At 46.8% G+C, this 16,016-nt stretch overlaps 4 non-coding genes across 4 annotated transcripts; all 4 read right to left on the bottom strand.

The window, feature by feature from the left end:
* Positions 1-3,392: 3,392 nt before the first annotated feature.
* On the bottom strand, positions 3,393-3,512 carry LOC135968909 (5S ribosomal RNA). The gene has a single exon (XR_010583937.1). It is a non-coding gene; the product is annotated as a 5S ribosomal RNA (ribosomal RNA).
* A 4,364-nt stretch (positions 3,513-7,876) lies between these two features.
* LOC135968912 (5S ribosomal RNA) lies at positions 7,877-7,996 on the bottom strand. The gene has a single exon (XR_010583943.1). It is a non-coding gene; the product is annotated as a 5S ribosomal RNA (ribosomal RNA).
* Positions 7,997-10,842: 2,846 nt separating this feature from the next.
* LOC135969098 (5S ribosomal RNA) lies at positions 10,843-10,961 on the bottom strand. Its single transcript, XR_010584183.1, has one exon. It is a non-coding gene; the product is annotated as a 5S ribosomal RNA (ribosomal RNA).
* A 4,348-nt stretch (positions 10,962-15,309) lies between these two features.
* On the bottom strand, positions 15,310-15,429 carry LOC135968908 (5S ribosomal RNA). The gene has a single exon (XR_010583935.1). It is a non-coding gene; the product is annotated as a 5S ribosomal RNA (ribosomal RNA).
* Positions 15,430-16,016: the final 587 nt, after the last annotated feature.

Below are 16,016 nucleotides of genomic sequence, written 5' to 3'. Positions count from 1 at the left end.
TGTGGGGACACAATGTTCTTCCCCTCTGAAAGATGAAGCAACGTTGTGTCATCTTGGAAGGAGAGACTGGGCCCTCCTTAGACACTGAATGGGCTGATGACTTGACCTTGGACACCCCAGCCTTGAGAACTGAGAGAAATAAATGTCTCTTTTTAATAAATTATCCAGTCTCAGGTATTTGAAGAGATTCAGATATTTGCTTAAACAACCAATGGGTTAAAGAAGAAACCACAAGAGAAATCAGAAAATACAGTTGGGTGTCAGTATCCACAGGGGATTGGTTCCAGGACCCCGTAAGTAGGCCAAAATCCACACAGAGTCAAGTCTTGCAGTTGGCCCTGTAAAACCTGGGCATTAAAAAAGTTAGGCCGCTGTATCCTCAGGGTTTGCGCTCTGTGAAGACTGTATTTTCAATCTGCCTTTGGTTACAGATGCAGAATTAATGAAATCAGAGGACCTACTGTACTTATTGAAAACAATTCCTGTATAAGTGCACCCTTGCAGTTCAAACCCATGTTGTTCAAGGCTCAGCTGTACTCAGAAATGAATGAAAATGAAAACACAGCATAGCCAAACTTTGGGATGCAGTGAAAGCAGTGCTAACAGGGAAATTTATAGTGTGAAATGCTTACATGAAAAAAACCTAAAGAAAGCCAGGCGTCGCGGTTAATGCCTGTAATCCCAGCACTTTGGGAGGCTGAGGTGAGCCAATCACCTGAGGTCAGGAGTTCGAGACTAGCCTGAACAACAGGGAGAAACCCTGTCTCTGCTGAAAATACAAAATTAGCCGGTTGTGGTGGCAGGCGCCTGTAATCCCAGCGACTTGGGAGGCTGAAGCAAGAGAATTGCTTAAACCTGGGAGGCAGAGGTTGCAGTGAGCCGAGATCGCACCATTGCACTCCAGCCTGGGCAACAAGAGCGAGACTCCCTCTCAAAAGAAAACAAAACAAAAAACACCCAAAGGACCTCAAATTAGCAATCTAAATTTACAATTTAGGCACTAGAAAAGAACAAATTAAACCCTAGGAAGGAAAGAAAGAAAGATTAATTCAGAAATAAATAAAACAGAAAATACAAAAATGGAGAAAATCAACAAAACTGAAAGTTGGTTTTTTGAAAGATAAAATTGACAAACTTTATGGAGTGACTAAGAAAAAAAGAGAGAATACTCAAATTACGAAAATCAGAAATGGAAGTGGGGACATTACTATTGGATCCAGTCAAAATGAAAACGATTGGCAGGGTGAAGTGGCTCACACCTATAATCCCAGCACTTTGGGAGGCCGAGGCATGCAGATCACTTGAGGTTAGGAGTTCAAGACTAACCTGGCCAACATGGTGAAACCATCTCTACTAAAAATACAAAAAAAATTAGCCGGGTGTGGTGGTAGGCCCCTGTAATCCCAGCTACTCGGGAGGTTCAGGCAGGTGAATCACTTTAGCTCAGGAGTTCAAGACCAGCCTGGGAGATATGGTCAAACCCGGTCTTTACAAAAAAAAAAAAAAAAAAAAAAAAAAAAAGATAAAAAGGAAAGAAAAAAATAAATAAATTAAAGAAAGAAAGAAAGAAAGAAAGAAAGAAGAAAATTCAGCCCATCTTGATGGCAAAAGCCTGTTGTCCCAGCTACTGAGGAGGCTGAGGTAGGAGGATCGCTTGAACCTGGGAGGTGGAGGTTGTAATGAGCCTAGATCACACCACTGCACTCTAGCCTAGGTGACAGATGAGATCCTGTCTCAAAGAAATAAATGAATAGGATTGTAAGAGAGTGCTAAGAACAATTGTACACCAACATATTGGATAACTTGGATGAAATGGATAAATTCCTAGGAACATGAACCCTACCAAGACTAAATCACAAAGAAAGTGAAAATCTGAATAGACTAGTAACTAGTAAGGAGACTGAATCAGTAACCCAATATCTCCTGCCAAAAAAAAAAAAAAAAAAAAAGCCTTGGACTTGACTTCTCTATCAAATATTTAGAGAACGAATAGTAATCCTTGTTAATCCTGCCAAAACCTTGAAGAGGAGGGAGTATTCCCTAACTCATTCTATGAGGCTACAATTGCCCTGATACCAAAGCAAGACAAAGATTTTACAAGAGAAAACTGTAGAATAATATCCCATATGAAGATCGATGCCTAAAACTCCTCACCATATCCTAAGACTGTGAGGTGAAATTCATCACAGAAAAGGAAAGCCAAGCAGAAGCCTAAAACTATACCCCTAGTCTGACCGGGCGCTGGTGACTCACGCCTGTAATCCTAGCACTTTGGGTATCCTAGCACTTTGGGAAAGTGGGTGGATCGCCTGAAGTTGGGAGTTCCAGACCAAGACCAAGCTAACCAACATGGAGAAGCCCCGTCTCTACTAAAAATACAAAATTAGCCAGGTGTGGTGGTGCATGCCTGTAATCCCAGCTACTCAGGAGGCTGAGGCAGGAGAATGGCGTGAACCCGGGAGGCGGAGCTTGCAGTGGGCCCAGATCTTGCCACTGCACTCCAGGTTGGGTGACAGAGTGAGACTCCGTCTGGAAGAAAAAGGAAAGAAAGAAAGAAACCAAGTAGGAAAGAAAGAAAGAAAGAAAGAAAGAAAGAAAGAAAGAAAGAAAGAAAGAAAGAAAGAAAGAAAGAAAGAAAGAAAGAAAGAGTGAGAGAGAAAGAGAGAGAGAGAGAGAAAGAAAGAGAGAGAAAGACAGAGAGAGAAAGAAAGAAGGGAAAGATAGTAAGGGAAGAAAAAGAAAAGAATGAAAGTAAGAAGGAAAGAAAGAAAGGAAGAAAGAGGCAAAGACCGAAGAAAGAATGAAACAAAGAAAGAAAGAAAGAAAGAGAAAGGAAGAAAGTGAGAAAGAAAGAAAAGCAAGAGAAAAGGAAAGAATGAAATAAAGAAAGAGAAAGAAAGAGACAGAGAGATAGGAGAAAGAAAGAAAGAAGGAAAGAAAAGAAAAGAGAAAGAAAGAAAACAAAGATAGCAAGGGAAGGAAAAGAAAAGAAGGAAAGAAAGAGAGAAAGAGCGAGAAAGAGAGAGAGAGAGAAAGAAGGAAAGAAAGAAAGAAAACAAAGAGAGAAAGAAAGAAGGAAGGAAAGAAAGAAAGAGTGATAGAGAGATAGAGAGGAAGGAAGAAAGGAAGGAAGGAAGGAAGAAAGAGAAAGAGAGAGAGACAAAGAAAGAAAGGAAAGATAGCAAGGGAAGAAACAGAAAAGAATGAAAGTAAGAAGGAAAGCAAAAGAGAGAGAAAGAGCGAGATAGAAAGAGGGAGCGATAGAAAGAAAGAAGGAAAGAAAGAAAGGAAAGAAAGAGAGAAAGAAGGAAAGAAAGAAGGAAAGAAGAGTGAGTGAGAGAAGGGAAGAAAGGAAGGTAGAAAAGAAAGAAAGAGAAGAAAGCAAGCCAAAAAGCCTACAGCACCCGGTATTCCCAGGCGGTCTCCCATCCAAGTACTAACCAGGCCCGACCCTGCTTAGCTTCACGAGATCAGACGAGATCGGGCGCGTTCAGGGTGGTATGGCCGTAGACGCCAGCAGAGGCGCCTGGCTGCCCCAAGAGCCCGGCCCAGCCATGCCCGCCGGCTTCCAGCCCGCACCGCCAGCCCGGGGTCGCCGGGCTCGGATCGGGACCCCCGAGCCGCTCGCCCGCGGCCTTCCCCCGGCTGCCGAGCTCCTGAGCTTCCACCACGTCGGGCCCGCTCGGAACAGGGAGTGCTCCGAGGCGTCAGGGCCCAGGGCCCACGATCCTGGGACCCCGGCGGGTCCTCCGCCCTGTCGCGCAGGTGTTCTTTGGGATCCCTGGCCGCTCAGGAATCCTGCGAGGGCCCCTCTTGCCCCCTCACCCAGAGTCGTCGAGGCTGGCGAAGGGCGAACAGCGTATTATCAAATGTCTTCTCTGACCACAACAAAATCGAGTTAAAAATCAATAATACAAGGAAAACTGATAAACTGACCTGTTTTCTTTTTGGAAAGTAAAGAACACACTGCTATGGTCTGAATGTCCCCCAAAATTTATATGCTGAAATTTATTTGCCAATATGATAGTATTAAGAGGTGGGCACTGGCCTGGGGTGGTGGCTAACGCTGTCATCCCAGCACTTTGGAAGGGAAAGGCAGTCAGATTGTTCGAGCCCAGGAGTTCAAGACCAGCCAGGGCAAAATGGCAAAACTTGTCTCTAGAAAAAACACCAAATTCGGTGGGCGTGGTGGTGCAGGCCTGTAGTCCCAGCTACTCAGGAGGCTGAAGCAGGAGGACTGGTTGAGCCTGGGAGGTCAAGGCTGCAGTGAGCCATGATCAGGCTACAGGCTACTGCACTGCCGTAGGGGCAATAGAATGAGACCCTGTCTCAAAAAAAAAAAAAAAAAAAAAGAAAAAAGAAAAAAAAAAGGGTAAAAAGGTGGATTCTTTAGGAGGCGATTATCTCATGAGGGTAGAAGTCCTTATGGATGAAATTAGAGCCCTTAGAAAAGGACTTGAGTGGGTTCATTCCCTCCGTCTCCTCCGTGTGGGGACACAATGTTCTTCCCCTCTGAAAGATGAAGCAACGTTGTGTCATCTTGGAAGGAGAGACTGGGCCCTCCTTAGACACTGAATGGGCTGATGACTTGACCTTGGACACCCCAGCCTTGAGAACTGAGAGAAATAAATGTCTCTTTTTAATAAATTATCCAGTCTCAGGTATTTGAAGAGATTCAGATATTTGCTTAAACAACCAGTGGGTTAAAGAAGAAACCACAAGAGAAATCAGAAAATACAGTTGGGTGTCAGTATCCACAGGGGATTGGTTCCAGGACCCCGTAAGTAGGCCAAAATCCACACAGAGTCAAGTCTTGCAGTTGGCCCTGTAAAACCTGGGCATTAAAAAAGTTAGGCCGCTGTATCCTCAGGGTTTGCGCTCTGTGAAGACTGTATTTTCAATCTGCCTTTGGTTACAGATGCAGAATTAATGAAATCAGAGGACCTACTGTACTTATTGAAAACAATTCCTGTATAAGTGCACCCTTGCAGTTCAAACCCATGTTGTTCAAGGCTCAGCTGTACTCAGAAATGAATGAAAATGAAAACACAGCATAGCCAAACTTTGGGATGCAGTGAAAGCAGTGCTAACAGGGAAATTTATAGTGTGAAATGCTTACATGAAAAAAACCTAAAGAAAGCCAGGCGTCGCGGTTAATGCCTGTAATCCCAGCACTTTGGGAGGCTGAGGTGAGCCAATCACCTGAGGTCAGGAGTTCGAGACTAGCCTGAACAACAGGGAGAAACCCTGTCTCTGCTGAAAATACAAAATTAGCCGGTTGTGGTGGCAGGCGCCTGTAATCCCAGCGACTTGGGAGGCTGAAGCAAGAGAATTGCTTAAACCTGGGAGGCAGAGGTTGCAGTGAGCCGAGATCGCACCATTGCACTCCAGCCCGGGCAACAAGAGCGAGACTCCCTCTCAAAAGAAAACAAAACAAAAAACACCCAAAGGACCTCAAATTAGCAATCTAAATTTACAATTTAGGCACTAGAAAAGAACAAATTAAACCCTAGGAAGGAAAGAAAGAAAGATTAATTCAGAAATAAATAAAACAGAAAATACAAAAATGGAGAAAATCAACAAAACTGAAAGTTGGTTTTTTAAAAGATAAAATTGACAAACTTTATGGAGTGACTAAGAAAAAAAGAGAGAATACTCAAATTACGAAAATCAGAAATGGAAGTGGGGACATTACTATTGGATCCAGTCAAAATGAAAACGATTGGCAGGGTGAAGTGGCTCACACCTATAATCCCAGCACTTTGGGAGGCCGAGGCATGCAGATCACTTGAGGTTAGGAGTTCAAGACTAACCTGGCCAACATGGTGAAACCATCTCTACTAAAAATACAAAAAACATTAGCCGGGTGTGGTGGTAGGCCCCTGTAATCCCAGCTACTCGGGAGGTTCAGGCAGGTGAATCACTTTAGCTCAGGAGTTCAAGACCAGCCTGGGAGATATGGTCAAACCCGGTCTTTACAAAAAAAAAAAAAAAAGATAAAAAGGAAAGAAAAAAATAAATAAATTAAAGAAAGAAAGAAAGAAAGAAGAAAATTCAGCCCATCTTGATGGCAAAAGCCTGTTGTCCCAGCTACTGAGGAGGCTGAGGTAGGAGGATCGCTTGAACCTGGGAGGTGGAGGTTGTAATGAGCCTAGATCACACCACTGCACTCTAGCCTAGGTGACAGATGAGATCCTGTCTCAAAGAAATAAATGAATAGGATTGTAAGAGAGTGCTAAGAACAATTGTACACCAACATATTGGATAACTTGGATGAAATGGATAAATTCCTAGGAACATGAACCCTACCAAGACTAAATCACAAAGAAAGTGAAAATCTGAATAGACTAGTAACTAGTAAGGAGACTGAATCAGTAACCCAATATCTCCTGCCAAAAAAAAAAAAAAAAAAAAAAAAAAAAAAAAAAAGCCTTGGACTTGACTTCTCTATCAAATATTTAGAGAACGAATAGTAATCCTTGTTAATCCTGCCAAAACCTTGAAGAGGAGGGAGTATTCCCTAACTCATTCTATGAGGCTACAATTGCCCTGATACCAAAGCAAGACAAAGATTTTACAAGAGAAAACTGTAGAATAATATCCCATATGAAGATCGATGCCTAAAACTCCTCACCATATCCTAAGACTGTGAGGTGAAATTCATCACAGAAAAGGAAAGCCAAGCAGAAGCCTAAAACTATACCCCTAGTCTGACCGGGCGCTGGTGACTCACGCCTGTAATCCTAGCACTTTGGGTATCCTAGCACTTTGGGAAAGTGGGTGGATCGCCTGAAGTTGGGAGTTCCAGACCAAGACCAAGCTAACCAACATGGAGAAGCCCCGTCTCTACTAAAAATACAAAATTAGCCAGGTGTGGTGGTGCATGCCTGTAATCCCAGCTACTCAGGAGGCTGAGGCAGGAGAATGGCGTGAACCCGGGAGGCGGAGCTTGCAGTGGGCCCAGATCTTGCCACTGCACTCCAGGTTGGGTGACAGAGTGAGACTCCGTCTGGAAGAAAAAGGAAAGAAAGAAAGAAACCAAGTAGGAAAGAAAGAAAGAAAGAAAGAAAGAAAGAAAGAAAGAAAGAAAGAAAGAAAGAAAGAAAGAAAGAAAGAAAGAAAGAAAGAAAGAAAGAAAGAGTGAGAGAGAAAGAGAGAGAGAGAAAGAAAGAGAGAGAAAGACAGAGAGAGAAAGAAAGAAGGGAAAGATAGTAAGGGAAGAAAAAGAAAAGAATGAAAGTAAGAAGGAAAGAAAGAAAGGAAGAAAGAGGCAAAGACCGAAGAAAGAATGAAACAAAGAAAGAAAGAAAGAGAAAGGAAGAAAGTGAGAAAGAAAGAAAAGCAAGAGAAAAGGAAAGAATGAAATAAAGAAAGAGAAAGAAAGAGACAGAGAGATAGGAGAAAGAAAGAAAGAAGGAAAGAAAAGAAAAGAGAAAGAAAGAAAACAAAGATAGCAAGGGAAGGAAAAGAAAAGAAGGAAAGAAAGAGAGAAAGAGCGAGAAAGAGAGAGAGAGAGAAAGAAGGAAAGAAAGAAAGAAAACAAAGAGAGAAAGAAAGAAGGAAGGAAAGAAAGAAAGAGTGATAGAGAGATAGAGAGGAAGGAAGAAAGGAAGGAAGGAAGGAAGAAAGAGAAAGAGAGAGAGACAAAGAAAGAAAGGAAAGATAGCAAGGGAAGAAACAGAAAAGAATGAAAGTAAGAAGGAAAGCAAAAGAGAGAGAAAGAGCGAGATAGAAAGAGGGAGCGATAGAAAGAAAGAAGGAAAGAAAGAAAGGAAAGAAAGAGAGAAAGAAGGAAAGAAAGAAGGAAAGAAGAGTGAGTGAGAGAAGGGAAGAAAGGAAGGTAGAAAAGAAAGAAAGAGAAGAAAGCAAGCCAAAAAGCCTACAGCACCCGGTATTCCCAGGCGGTCTCCCATCCAAGTACTAACCAGGCCCGACCCTGCTTAAGCTTCCGAGATCAGACGAGATCGGGCGCGTTCAGGGTGGTATGGCCGTAGACGCCGGCAGAGGCGCCTGGCTGCCCCAAGAGCCCGGCCCAGCCATGCCCGCCGGCTTCCAGCCCGCACCGCCAGCCCGGGGTCGCCGGGCTCGGATCGGGACCCCCGAGCCGCTCGCCCGCGGCCTTCCCCCGGCTGCCGAGCTCCCGAGCTTCCACCACGTCGGGCCCGCTCGGAACAGGGAGTGCTCCGAGGCGTCAGGGCCCAGGGCCCACGATCCTGGGACCCCGGCGGGTCCTCCGCCCTGTCGTGGAGGTATTCTTTTGGATCCCTGGCCGCTGGGGAGCTCCTGCGAGGCCCCCTCTTGGCCCACCCCCCCAGAGGCGTCAGGGCTGGCCAAGGGCGAACAGCCGGCCCAGCCGCGCCTGGCCTTTTTCTCACAACGCCCCCACCACGGTCGCTTGTCCCGACCAAGACCCGGCCGGTGGGCAAGAGGGCGTGGGGGCTGGGGTGTTGGGGGATGGCCCTGCTTTGCCCCGGGCTGGCACTAGAGCCGGCAGCCTGATCCCCGGCGAGAGGGGCTGAGAGAAACCCAGAAACACCCCACCACCACCAGCAGCAAATCCACAGCCCCACACACAGACACACCCGGGCGCTCGCGCGCGGGAACCCACACGCGCGCGCGCGCTCACACACAGACACACACACACACACACACACACACACACACACACACGAACACACACACACACGTGCACACAGAAACGGCTTGAAGGAGAGCAAGGAAGAGATAGATGGAGAGATTGAAACCGAGGGAGGGAGAGAGACAGCGATCGAGAGAGACAGGGGAGGTGGAGAGGGAAAGAGACAGAGAGGCAGAGATAGAGAGAGGGACAGAGAGAGCGAGAAAGACAGACAGAGAGGGAGAGACAGAGGAAAGGCGACAGAAATAGCGCGAGGTGCAGGGGCAAACCCAGAAGAGAGAGGGGCAGGGAGCTAGAGAGCGAGAGCGATAGAGCCTTGGAGAGGGAGCGCCCTGCTCCCGTAGGCAGGGCCCTTTTGAGCAGGCCGGGATAGGGTGGAGGGGGCTTGGGCTGGGCCAGAACAGGGTGGCCAGGCCGTCCATGCGAGAGGAGCAATGGAGCGCTGAGACGGGTTTTGTCTTGGATTAATTGCTTGCTTTCGGGGTGGGTTTCGTAGGCTCCTTCCTGTGTTGGCACCTCCCTGTGCTCTTGGTGCGGTGCGGTGGGCCCCTTGATTTGCAGAGTGCGCCCGCCCTTTTGGCGGGAGCCGTGGCACCGGGCGTGCCCACGGGGCCCGAGGCCTGGGTCTCTGGCGTGTCCTCGGGACTGGAGTTTACACGAAGTTGGTGGCAATGGGAATCCGGGTGCACAGGGACTGTTTTCCTGGTTGCTGGCGAAGCAATGTCCTTCCCCCGGATAAAGCAGCCCCTGCGTTCTGGAGCGGAGGTCTCGGCTGGCGTCTGTGGCACCCGCTGGCCCTGCCCGCCCCTTCCCCCGGTTTGGAAGGTTGCGGCGGCGCCCGCCCGGTGAATGGATTGAATCGCCTGTGCGTTCCGGGAGCGGGAAGGCGCCGGGAACGGCAGGGAACCCGCGCCTGCGCCTTTGGGGTCCGGCCTCCTGCCCTCCAGGGCTGGAGCCGGGCTCCTGGCCGGGCGGCGGCGAGGCGGAAGCGGTGGGATGCTGCTGCCCGGTGGTGCTTTGGTGGCGGACCCCCAGGAGGAGGTCCCCGGCTGCGGCGGGGGTGTAGGCGGGCGACAAGGGGGGAGCAGAGTCCGGGGAGGTTGGGAAGCATGGCGATAGTAGGGGCAAGGGAGGGAGAGGGGAAGCCACAAAAGCCTACAGCAGGCCGGGCGCGGTGGATCACGCCTGTAGTCCCAGCACTTTGGGAGGCCGAGGCGGGTGGATCACGACGTCAGGAGATCCAGACCAGCCTGGCTAACACGGTGAAACCCCGTCTCCACTAAAACGACAAAACATGAGCCGGGCGTGGTGGCGGGCGCCTGTAGTCCCAGCTGTTTGGGAGGCTGAGGCAGGAGAATGGCGTGAACCCGGGAGGCGGAGCTTGCAGTGAGCCGAGATCTTGCCACTGCACTCCAGGCTGGGTGACAGCGAGACTCCGTCTGGAAGAAAAAGGAAAGACAGAAAGAAAGAAGGAAAGAAAGAAAGAAGGAAGGAAAGAAAGAAAGAAGGAAGGAAGGAAGGAAGGAAGGAAGGAAGGAAGGAGGGAAAGAAAGAAAGAAAGAAAGAAAGAAAGAAAGAAAGAAAGAAAGAAAGGAAAGAAAGAAAGGAGCAAAGAGAAGAAAGAAAGAAAGAGAAAGGAAGAAAAGAAAGTGAGAAAGAAAAGCAAGAAAGAAGGAAAGAACGAAATAAAGAAAGAGAAAGAGAGAGAAAAAAAGAGACAGAGAGATAGGAGAAAGAAAGAAAGAAGGAAAGCAAGAAAGAAGGAAGAACGAGAAGAAAGAAAAGGAAGATAGCAAGGGAAGAAAAGAAAAGAATGAAAGAAAGAAGGAAAGAAAGAAAGAGCAAGCAAGAGAGAGGGAGAGAGAAAGAAAGAAGGAAAGAAAGGAGGAAGGATAGAAAGAAAGATAGAGAGGTAGAAAGAAAGAAAGAAGGAAAGACAGCAGAACGAAAGAAAGAAAGAGAGAGAGACAAAGAAAGAAAGGAAAGATAGCAAGGGAAGAAACAGAAAAGAATGAAAGTAAGAAGGAAAGCAAAAGAGAGAGAAAGAGCGAGATAGAAAGAGGGAGAGATAGAAAGAAAGAAGGAAAGAAAGAAAGAAAGGAAAGAAAGAGAGAAAGAAGGAAAGAAAGAAGGAAAGAAGAGTGAGTGAGAGAAGGGAAGAAAGGAAGGTAGAAAAGAAAGAAAGAGAAGAAAGCAAGCCAAAAAGCCTACAGCACCCGGTATTCCCAGGCGGTCTCCCATCCAAGTACTAACCAGGCCCGACCCTGCTTAGCTTCCGAGATCAGACGAGATCGGGCGCGTTCAGGGTGGTATGGCCGTAGACGCCGGCAGAGGCGCCTGGCTGCCCCAAGAGCCCGGCCCAGCCATGCCCGCCGGCTTCCAGCCCGCACCGCCAGCCCGGGGTCGTCGTGCTCGGATCGGGATCCCGGAGCCTCTTCGCCTGCTGCCTCTCCCGGCTGCCGAGCTCCCGAGCTTCCACCACGTCGGGCCCGCTCGGAACAGGGAGTGCTCCGAGGCGTCAGGGCCCACGGCCCACGATCCTGGGACCCCGTCGGGTCCTCCGCCCTGTCGCGCAGGTATTCTTTGGGATCCCTGGCCGCTCAGGAATCCTGCGAGGGCCCCTCTTGCCCCCTCACCCAGAGTCGTCGAGGCTGGCGAAGGGCGAACAGCGTATTATCAAATGTCTTCTCTGACCACAACAAAATCGAGTTAAAAATCAATAATACAAGGAAAACTGATAAACTGACCTGTTTTCTTTTTGGAAAGTAAAGAACACACTGCTATGGTCTGAATGTCCCCCAAAATTTATATGCTGAAATTTATTTGCCAATATGATAGTATTAAGAGGTGGGCACTGGCCTGGGGTGGTGGCTAACGCTGTCATCCCAGCACTTTGGAAGGGAAAGGCAGTCAGATTGTTCGAGCCCAGGAGTTCAAGACCAGCCAGGGCAAAATGGCAAAACTTGTCTCTAGAAAAAACACCAAATTCGGTGGGCGTGGTGGTGCAGGCCTGTAGTCCCAGCTACTCAGGAGGCTGAAGCAGGAGGACTGGTTGAGCCTGGGAGGTCAAGGCTGCAGTGAGCCATGATCAGGCTACAGGCTACTGCACTGCCGTAGGGGCAATAGAATGAGACCCTGTCTCAAACAAAAAAAAGAAAAAGAAAAAAAAAAAAAAAAGGGTAAAAAGGTGGATTCTTTAGGAGGCGATTATCTCATGAGGGTAGAAGTCCTTATGGATGAAATTAGAGCCCTTAGAAAAGGACTTGAGTGGGTTCATTCCCTCCGTCTCCTCCGTGTGGGGACACAATGTTCTTCCCCTCTGAAAGATGAAGCAACGTTGTGTCATCTTGGAAGGAGAGACTGGGCCCTCCTTAGACACTGAATGGGCTGATGACTTGACCTTGGACACCCCAGCCTTGAGAACTGAGAGAAATAAATGTCTCTTTTTAATAAATTATCCAGTCTCAGGTATTTGAAGAGATTCAGATATTTGCTTAAACAACCAATGGGTTAAAGAAGAAACCACAAGAGAAATCAGAAAATACAGTTGGGTGTCAGTATCCACAGGGGATTGGTTCCAGGACCCCGTAAGTAGGCCAAAATCCACACAGAGTCAAGTCTTGCAGTTGGCCCTGTAAAACCTGGGCATTAAAAAAGTTAGGCCGCTGTATCCTCAGGGTTTGCGCTCTGTGAAGACTGTATTTTCAATCTGCCTTTGGTTACAGATGCAGAATTAATGAAATCAGAGGACCTACTGTACTTATTGAAAACAATTCCTGTATAAGTGCACCCTTGCAGTTCAAACCCATGTTGTTCAAGGCTCAGCTGTACTCAGAAATGAATGAAAATGAAAACACAGCATAGCCAAACTTTGGGATGCAGTGAAAGCAGTGCTAACAGGGAAATTTATAGTGTGAAATGCTTACATGAAAAAAACCTAAAGAAAGCCAGGCGTAGCGGTTAATGCCTGTAATCCCAGCACTTTGGGAGGCTGAGGTGAGCCAATCACCTGAGGTCAGGAGTTCGAGACTAGCCTGAACAACAGGGAGAAACCCTGTCTCTGCTGAAAATACAAAATTAGCCGGTTGTGGTGGCAGGCGCCTGTAATCCCAGCGACTTGGGAGGCTGAAGCAAGAGAATTGCTTAAACCTGGGAGGCAGAGGTTGCAGTGAGCCGAGATCGCACCATTGCACTCCAGCCTGGGCAACAAGAGCGAGACTCCCTCTCAAAAGAAAACAAAACAAAAAACACCCAAAGGACCTCAAATTAGCAATCTAAATTTACAATTTAGGCACTAGAAAAGAACAAATTAAACCCTAGGAAGGAAAGAAAGAAAGATTAATTCAGAAATAAATAAAACAGAAAATACAAAAATGGAGAAAATCAACAAAACTGAAAGTTGGTTTTTTGAAAGATAAAATTGACAAACTTTATGGAGTGACTAAGAAAAAAAGAGAGAATACTCAAATTACGAAAATCAGAAATGGAAGTGGGGACATTACTATTGGATCCAGTCAAAATGAAAACGATTGGCAGGGTGAAGTGGCTCACACCTATAATCCCAGCACTTTGGGAGGCCGAGGCATGCAGATCACTTGAGGTTAGGAGTTCAAGACTAACCTGGCCAACATGGTGAAACCATCTCTACTAAAAATACAAAAAAAATTAGCCGGGTGTGGTGGTAGGCCCCTGTAATCCCAGCTACTCGGGAGGTTCAGGCAGGTGAATCACTTTAGCTCAGGAGTTCAAGACCAGCCTGGGAGATATGGTCAAACCCGGTCTTTACAAAAAAAAAAAAAAAAAAAAAAAGATAAAAAGGAAAGAAAAAAATAAATAAATTAAAGAAAGAAAGAAAGAAAGAAAGAAAGAAGAAAATTCAGCCCATCTTGATGGCAAAAGCCTGTTGTCCCAGCTACTGAGGAGGCTGAGGTAGGAGGATCGCTTGAACCTGGGAGGTGGAGGTTGTAATGAGCCTAGATCACACCACTGCACTCTAGCCTAGGTGACAGATGAGATCCTGTCTCAAAGAAATAAATGAATAGGATTGTAAGAGAGTGCTAAGAACAATTGTACACCAACATATTGGATAACTTGGATGAAATGGATAAATTCCTAGGAACATGAACCCTACCAAGACTAAATCACAAAGAAAGTGAAAATCTGAATAGACTAGTAACTAGTAAGGAGACTGAATCAGTAACCCAATATCTCCTGCCAAAAAAAAAAAAAAAAAAAAGCCTTGGACTTGACTTCTCTATCAAATATTTAGAGAACGAATAGTAATCCTTGTTAATCCTGCCAAAACCTTGAAGAGGAGGGAGTATTCCCTAACTCATTCTATGAGGCTACAATTGCCCTGATACCAAAGCAAGACAAAGATTTTACAAGAGAAAACTGTAGAATAATATCCCATATGAAGATCGATGCCTAAAACTCCTCACCATATCCTAAGACTGTGAGGTGAAATTCATCACAGAAAAGGAAAGCCAAGCAGAAGCCTAAAACTATACCCCTAGTCTGACCGGGCGCTGGTGACTCACGCCTGTAATCCTAGCACTTTGGGTATCCTAGCACTTTGGGAAAGTGGGTGGATCGCCTGAAGTTGGGAGTTCCAGACCAAGACCAAGCTAACCAACATGGAGAAGCCCCGTCTCTACTAAAAATACAAAATTAGCCAGGTGTGGTGGTGCATGCCTGTAATCCCAGCTACTCAGGAGGCTGAGGCAGGAGAATGGCGTGAACCCGGGAGGCGGAGCTTGCAGTGGGCCCAGATCTTGCCACTGCACTCCAGGTTGGGTGACAGAGTGAGACTCCGTCTGGAAGAAAAAGGAAAGAAAGAAAGAAACCAAGTAGGAAAGAAAGAAAGAAAGAAAGAAAGAAAGAAAGAAAGAAAGAAAGAAAGAAAGAAAGAAAGAAAGAAAGAAAGAGTGAGAGAGAAAGAGAGAGAGAGAGAGAAAGAAAGAGAGAGAAAGACAGAGAGAGAAAGAAAGAAGGGAAAGATAGTAAGGGAAGAAAAAGAAAAGAATGAAAGTAAGAAGGAAAGAAAGAAAGGAAGAAAGAGGCAAAGACCGAAGAAAGAATGAAACAAAGAAAGAAAGAAAGAAAGAGAAAGGAAGAAAGTGAGAAAGAAAGAAAAGCAAGAGAAAAGGAAAGAATGAAATAAAGAAAGAGAAAGAAAGAGACAGAGAGATAGGAGAAAGAAAGAAAGAAGGAAAGAAAAGAAAAGAGAAAGAAAGAAAACAAAGATAGCAAGGGAAGGAAAAGAAAAGAAGGAAAGAAAGAGAGAAAGAGCGAGAAAGAGAGAGAGAGAGAAAGAAGGAAAGAAAGAAAGAAAACAAAGAGAGAAAGAAAGAAGGAAGGAAAGAAAGAAAGAGTGATAGAGAGATAGAGAGGAAGGAAGAAAGGAAGGAAGGAAGGAAGAAAGAGAAAGAGAGAGAGACAAAGAAAGAAAGGAAAGATAGCAAGGGAAGAAACAGAAAAGAATGAAAGTAAGAAGGAAAGCAAAAGAGAGAGAAAGAGCGAGATAGAAAGAGGGAGCGATAGAAAGAAAGAAGGAAAGAAAGAAAGGAAAGAAAGAGAGAAAGAAGGAAAGAAAGAAGGAAAGAAGAGTGAGTGAGAGAAGGGAAGAAAGGAAGGTAGAAAAGAAAGAAAGAGAAGAAAGCAAGCCAAAAAGCCTACAGCACCCGGTATTCCCAGGCGGTCTCCCATCCAAGTACTAACCAGGCCCGACCCTGCTTAGCTTCACGAGATCAGACGAGATCGGGCGCGTTCAGGGTGGTATGGCCGTAGACGCCAGCAGAGGCGCCTGGCTGCCCCAAGAGCCCGGCCCAGCCATGCCCGCCGGCTTCCAGCCCGCACCGCCAGCCCGGGGTCGCCGGGCTCGGATCGGGACCCCCGAGCCGCTCGCCCGCGGCCTTCCCCCGGCTGCCGAGCTCCTGAGCTTCCACCACGTCGGGCCCGCTCGGAACAGGGAGTGCTCCGAGGCGTCAGGGCCCAGGGCCCACGATCCTGGGACCCCGGCGGGTCCTCCGCCCTGTCGCGCAGGTGTTCTTTGGGATCCCTGGCCGCTCAGGAATCCTGCGAGGGCCCCTCTTGCCCCCTCACCCAGAGTCGTCGAGGCTGGCGAAGGGCGAACAGCGTATTATCAAATGTCTTCTCTGACCACAACAAAATCGAGTTAAAAATCAATAATACAAGGAAAACTGATAAACTGACCTGTTTTCTTTTTGGAAAGTAAAGAACACACTGCTATGGTCTGAATGTCCCCCAAAATTTATATGCTGAAATTTATTTGCCAATATGATAGTATTAAGAGGTGGGCACTGGCCTGGGGTGGTGGCTAACGCTGTCATCCCAGCACTTTGGAAGGGAAAGGCAG

Source organism: Macaca fascicularis, chromosome 1 (genome assembly GCF_037993035.2).
Source record: "Macaca fascicularis isolate 582-1 chromosome 1, T2T-MFA8v1.1".
In the NCBI taxonomy this organism is placed as follows: Eukaryota; Metazoa; Chordata; class Mammalia; order Primates; family Cercopithecidae; genus Macaca; species Macaca fascicularis.
Note: the sequence above shows the minus strand (reverse complement) of the source record. Positions and strands in the feature narration are given on the sequence as shown.